The sequence below is a fragment of the Impatiens glandulifera genome, chromosome 1 (assembly GCF_907164915.1).
Source record: "Impatiens glandulifera chromosome 1, dImpGla2.1, whole genome shotgun sequence".
In the NCBI taxonomy this organism is placed as follows: domain Eukaryota; kingdom Viridiplantae; phylum Streptophyta; class Magnoliopsida; order Ericales; family Balsaminaceae; genus Impatiens; species Impatiens glandulifera.
In genome coordinates, this window is record NC_061862.1 from 5,211,380 (window position 1) to 5,217,598 (window position 6,219).

At 41.2% G+C, this 6,219-nt stretch overlaps 1 pseudogene; it reads left to right on the forward strand.

Annotated features, from left to right (window-relative positions):
• Nucleotides 1–422: 422 nt before the first annotated feature.
• Nucleotides 423–2,959, forward strand: LOC124931433 (annotated as a pseudogene).
• Nucleotides 2,960–6,219: the final 3,260 nt, after the last annotated feature.

The window sequence follows — 6,219 nt, forward strand, 5'->3', positions numbered from 1 at the left end:
AGATGAATCATTAGAAGAAGAAGATTCAATAAGCATTCACATGATTCTTAATTCGGATCGAGGGAGGGAGAGAGAGACCGACCTGAAGAAGTTCTTGACTTACAAATTAGGGCTCATCGACCGTCTGGGCCTTCGCGAAACGTGAAGCCCTTCGCGAAACGTGAAGGCCTTCGCGAAACGTGAAGGCCTTCGCGAAACGTGAAGTCGTGAAAATTAAATTAATGTTTCCTGAAATGAAACCGAATCAGAGCATCATTAACTGCAAACATATCATCGACAAGATGAACAACCAAGATGAACAATAAGATAAACAATAAAAAAATCTCATGATTTAGGGTTTAAAGATGAACACAATGGAAATAATAACATAAATCGATCCAATCACCTGATATTAGAACGAGTTTTCGTCGTCGATCTGTATAATGTGTTCGTATAGGTTTTGGTTTAGGGTTTCGTCGTGCCGACGCCGTGCCACCGCCGTCAAGAGAAGAGAGGAAAGAGAGGGGAGAGAGAAGAGAGAGAAGTGGGAGAAAGAAAATGCCGAAATAAAAAGTTTTAAGTATTTATATAAAAAAACTCCCTTCGCGAAACGCAAAATCCCTTCGCGTTACGCGAAATCCCTTCGCGTTACGCGAAATCCCTTCGCGTTACGCGAAAAATGTATTTTTGTCCAAAAAAAATAAAGTGGTCATCAGATCAATTTTAATTATCTGGTGACCACGGAGGCAAATAGCCCTTTCTTCATGGTCATTTCGTCCAATTTCCCGTACTTACAGGTAGAAGATGTTTGGATGACACTACTATTAGAACCAATCAATTGACTCTTCATTCTAAAAAATATTAAATGTAAACAAACTCCAGGCAAGGGGGGAGAATTACGATAGAAGAAAAGGAATATAGACGAGAAAGATTGAATCGAATATTTGAGACTTGGGAGTAACCGGATATCCGGTCAGATTCCAAATCAAATTGGGTTTTTAACAAGTTTGAACTTTCTTGATTTGTCCGGCAATAGGTTATCTGGGTCGGTACCAGATGAAATCGGGAATTGTTTAGAGCTTCAAATGGTCAACATTAGTTTTAATACATTTGAAAGCATCTTGCCTAAATCTCTTTCATCTTTGTCAAGTCTACAAGTTTTGGACATTTCAAATAATCAATTTACAGGTCCAATTCCTGCTAGCTTTGGTCGTCTTATTTCGCTTAATAAGCTCATCTTAAGCTGCAATTCATTCTCTGGTTCAATTCCTTCATCGCTTGGACTCTGTTCTAGCCTCCAGTTACTTGATCTCAGCTGCAATCAACTCAACGGTAATATCCCAATCGAATTGTGTAAAATCGAAGCTCTCGAGATCGCTCTCAACCTTAGCTTCAATCGCCTAATCGGACCGATCCCAAATCAAATCTCATCGCTCAACAAACTTTCCATTCTCGACCTATCCCATAACAATCTTGAAGGGGATTTGAATCCTCTTTCCGATCTTGAAAATCTCGTTTCTCTAAATATTTCGTATAATAATTTCTCCGGCTATCTTCCCGATAACAAGCTTTTCCGGCAGCTATCGCGTTCGGACTTTGCTGGAAACGATGGGTTATGCTCGGTTAGCCACGGTTCTTGTTTCTTCAGCGATGTTTCCAAGACCGGAAGCCATCGGTCGAGGAGAATTAAGTTGGCTATTGGTTTTCTAATTGCTTTGATAATGACTATGGTAATTATTGGATTAATGGCCGTGATTAGGGTAAAAAGAAGGTTAAACTCTGGCCACGGGTCGGGTCGGAAACTAACGACCCGTGACCTTGGCAATTCACTCCGTTCTAGAAACTGAACTTTTCGGTCGATCAAGTTCTTCGATGTCTAGTGGAAACGAATGTCATTGGTCGTGGAAGTTCGGGGGTTGTTTATCGAGCTAATATGGAAAATGGGGATGTTATCGCCGTTAAGAAGCTATGGTCCACGTCGTACGGGTGTAGTCAAGAGAGTTGTGCGGTTGTTCGCGACTCGTTCTCGGCTGAGGTTAGAACGCTCGGCTCGATTCGCCACAAGAACATTGTAAGATTCCTAGGTTGTTGTTGGAACCGAAACACGAGATTGCTCATGTACGATTACATGGCTAATGGAAGTTTGGGAAGCCTCTTACATGAAAGGTGCAATCGCAACCGCCCTTTGGAATGGGAGTTAAGATACAAAATCCTTTTAGGCGCGGCTCAAGGGCTCGCTTACTTGCACCATGATTGTGTACCACCGATAGTCCATAGGGACATTAAGGCTAATAATATAATTATCGGTCTTGAATATGAGCCTTACATTGCTGATTTTGGCTTAGCCAAGCTAGTCAATGATGTTGGTTTTGGTCGGTCCTCAAATATGGTTGCCGGGTCCTATGGATACATAGCACCAGGTTAGGTTTTTTAATAATGATTTATTTTACTTTGACAACCTTGATTATTTCAAAAGTTAATTTTATTTATGCTCAATCCAATATGTCTTTAGAGTATGTCTATACGATGAAGATAACTGAAAAGAGGCTAAAGAGCGACATTTACAGCTATGGTTTACAGCTATGGAGTGGTCATACTAGAAGTGTTGACGGGAAAGCAACCAATAGATCCAACCATTCCAAATGGGCTCCATTTGGTTGATTGGGTGAGGTTAAAAAAAGGAGGGATGGAAGTTCTTGACACGAGCTTATTGGGTCGATTAGAATCCGAAATGATGCAAGCTTTAGGGATTGGTTTATTATGCGTAAGTTCATCTCCGGAGGAGAGACCTGCCATGAAAGATGTGGCCGCAATGCTTAATGAAATCGTGCATGAAAAGGAGGAGAACTCAAAGGCAAATGCAGACATATTACTCGAGCGCATTAGAGTTGACCTCGCGTTTAGGGAAAAGGAGGTGACTTCTTCCTCGACACAAGAAACACAAATTTTGTACCACAAAAATAATAACACAAGTTTCTAGCTTTCTAAGTACAATTCTAGAACATTCTAAGATCAATAAGTTTATTAGTTTTTTTCTTTCTTTTTGTGTGTGTAAGATTAATAAATTTGATTAGTTTGTAAGAATTTGTTTCTTATCATTAAATCATCATGGACCATATAAACATGATGGAATTGATGTATTTGTTTAGAGCATTAGATTGTGTTAGGATCGGGGACGCCCTTGGAGGACCGGGGTGTTTCCGGTTTCTAGGAAGGGTGGCCGCTTACAACACACACACTACTTTGGTGATAGTCCGGTTAGAGACTAAAACCGTTCTCAGCACTACACAATCTGTCACAGACTCTTGAACCGGGTTTAAGGGCGGAAATGTCTGTTTCAGGTTGAAGCAACTTATGCGACTTTAGATGATGCTTTAGAAGGAGTTGGTTTTTGGATATGAGTGACCGGTTTTAGGAGTATGATTGGTTTGAGGTTTAAGTTAAGTAAGCAAGAAATGAAAGCGAAAGAAAGAACACGAGACAAGGATTTGTTTATGGATGTTCGGAGCAAACCCTCCTACGTCACCCCTTCTTCTCAGGTTATGAGAAGGATCTCCACTAACTTTTATAGTTAACAACAGTACCTCCGGTCGAGCCCAACTTCGCTACTCGCCGGTTACACCAAACTCACACTTTGATGTAATACAACAACTCTACACAACAACACACAAAAAGCCTCCGGTTTTAGACACACCGGTTTTACAGTATAGGACTTTATCTCTCTAGAACTTAATGCTTTTCGTAATTTGTAATGTACAACTTTCAGAACTGATGATGCATTTAATGAAGACGTTTGATCTTCCTTTTATAGCTGAAAGTACCCAAAGGTTACTTTCTTCTCTCTCCTGCGGATTGGTTGATCATTATCACGCCTGATGCAGAAAGGTTGCTTGCACGCTTCATTTTCCTCAACACCTGGCATTCATGCAGGCAGCTCTGAGCAGAAGATGACGTAGCCGGTTTTCAGATTTGGACACGTGTTGGGCATGCACCTCTGGTTGTCAACTTCGGATCAATAAAGCATCATTGCTTTCCTCGCATGCTTTCGATCGGATCTGATCTTCTTTTATTCTTTCAAGACACGTTTCTTTCGTCATGGTATGTCACTCTTGAAGTTTGAATTTTTCGGTTTTTGTGTCTTGTGCTGTATTATCCGGTTGGTATGTAAGTTTATGTCTTGGCTAACCGGTCGCTTGAGAAAGTGAAACCGGTTCCTCTGATCTTTAACTTGATTACTTGAGACTGGTTTCTTTGAAGTATAACAGCAATCGGTTTTTGATGCCCCCAACCGGTTCATACGGTTTTGATCTGTACCTGCACATGAAAGTTGACAACTGTTTAGTTCGTCTGGCCGGTTCCACAAAATTAACTTACTTAATTTTTCTATCAATTTCTCCCTTTTTGATTATTTAGAATAAATATTCAAAACTTGTAATGTGTGGCCGGTTTAAAATTAACTTACTTAATTTTTCTATCAATTTCTCCCTTTTTGATTATTTAGAATAAATATTCAAAACTTGTAATGTGTGGCCGGTTTAAAAAGCATGTGTTCGATTGTTTTTGAAGAAGATGTTTCAAAAGAATGAGTTTAATTTTTGAAGAAAATGTTTCAAAAGCATGAGTTTAATTTTTGAAGACAATGTTTCAAAAGCATGAGTTTAATTTAGCAAATATGTGAAAACCGTCAGAAAAGTGTAGTACAGTAACCAAGTTCAAGAACATGATTAGACATAATTGTTTTTGAAGTAAATAAGGAGAGATTTAGGGCTTGGATGATCCCCCCTTGTGAAGCTCTTTTTCTTTTTCAAGTTCCTTCTCCAATCGTCTTCTTTCCTCGTCTTCTTTTGCCTTCCATTCTCTATCACAACGTTCAGCATCGATCAGCACTCCGGCCCATACACTTGAGTGGCCGGTACCCCTTTTCTTGAACCCAAAATTGGCGCAAACAGGTTTTGGTGGTGGAGGCGGTGAGCATTAGAAGGTCTAAAGCTTGGAGTTGAGGGTGAGCTTGTGGTTGCCATTCTCTTTCGCCGGTTAAGTTTCTCAGCATCTTCTTCTTCTTCATCAAGCGGTTGCGCATTTATCACGACCGGTACAACTGCTTTTTGTTCTGCCCGCTTGATCACATTCTTAACTGCGCTTCGTTTCTTCTTGTTCCGTGTATCCATTGAGTGGGACGATTGAACCAGTGGAAGTTCCTGGATGTTGGCCTGTTCCTCCTCGGTAAACTTTTGAGCGAGTTCAAAATCTCTTTCTTCAGTCTCCTTCTGCAACCGGACCCTTTCAATTTCTTCCTCTTGTAGTTTCTTGGCGGTTTCAGCGTCCGATTCTATTTGTGTTTGAGTTGTACTGACCTGAGCTTTGGACATGTCTTCAATTTGGATGGCCATTGCCTGCAGCATGTCTAGCAATGGAGCGGTTGCGGCTTGGACGGACTCGGCAATCATGGTTTTAACTTAAGTCTGCATAGCTGTGTCCATCATGGTTTTTATAGAGTTTGACAGGTTATCTTCAGCCGTTGCAATTCTTTCGTCGGTTACGGTTTTAAAATTTCCAAGGCATGAGTCAACTGTTTCAGCCACCGCTTGCTTGATTTGATCAATTTCCAGAGCTTTGACTGGTTGAGAAGATTCTTGTTCCAGGTTTTCAGTGGTTCCAGATGTCTCTCCGCCTATATAGAATGGCTTACTTTGATATGAGTCGGCATTGTGGAGTTGGCGTTGGCAACCTTTCCTCCACTGCATGTCAAAACGATCAAGATTTTGTACAAGTTGTTCTCGCACCGCAATAAACCGTTCGGCCATCCTCATTTCAATCGTGTTTAACGTCGATCCTTTAGTTTCTTGAAAGGCATTCTCCACTGCCTGTAACCGAGCGTTTTCAAGGATAACTGTTGTTTTGCTAAAAGCAGGTTGAATGAGGTTGGTGTTAGCTAACTGAAGTGCCCTCTCTTCCAGCTTGATGAGCTTGTCCCAATGCTTATTACCGCTCAGACCTGGAGCCATGTCGGATAATTTCGTTTCACATCTGAGCTTCACGCACAAGAGGTATGGAGCTAACGCATCACTCGCACCTTTGTTCATGTCTCGAATAAGTTCCTCGAAGATCTCATCTTCTTCCTCTACGGTGTATGGAACCTCGTCTCCGGTTATGGCTTCTTGTTGAGGACCGGTTTGCAGCGTACCTTGTCCGGTTGCGGTTGAATCTTCAATAAGGACCCCTTTGCCTTTGTTTACTTGA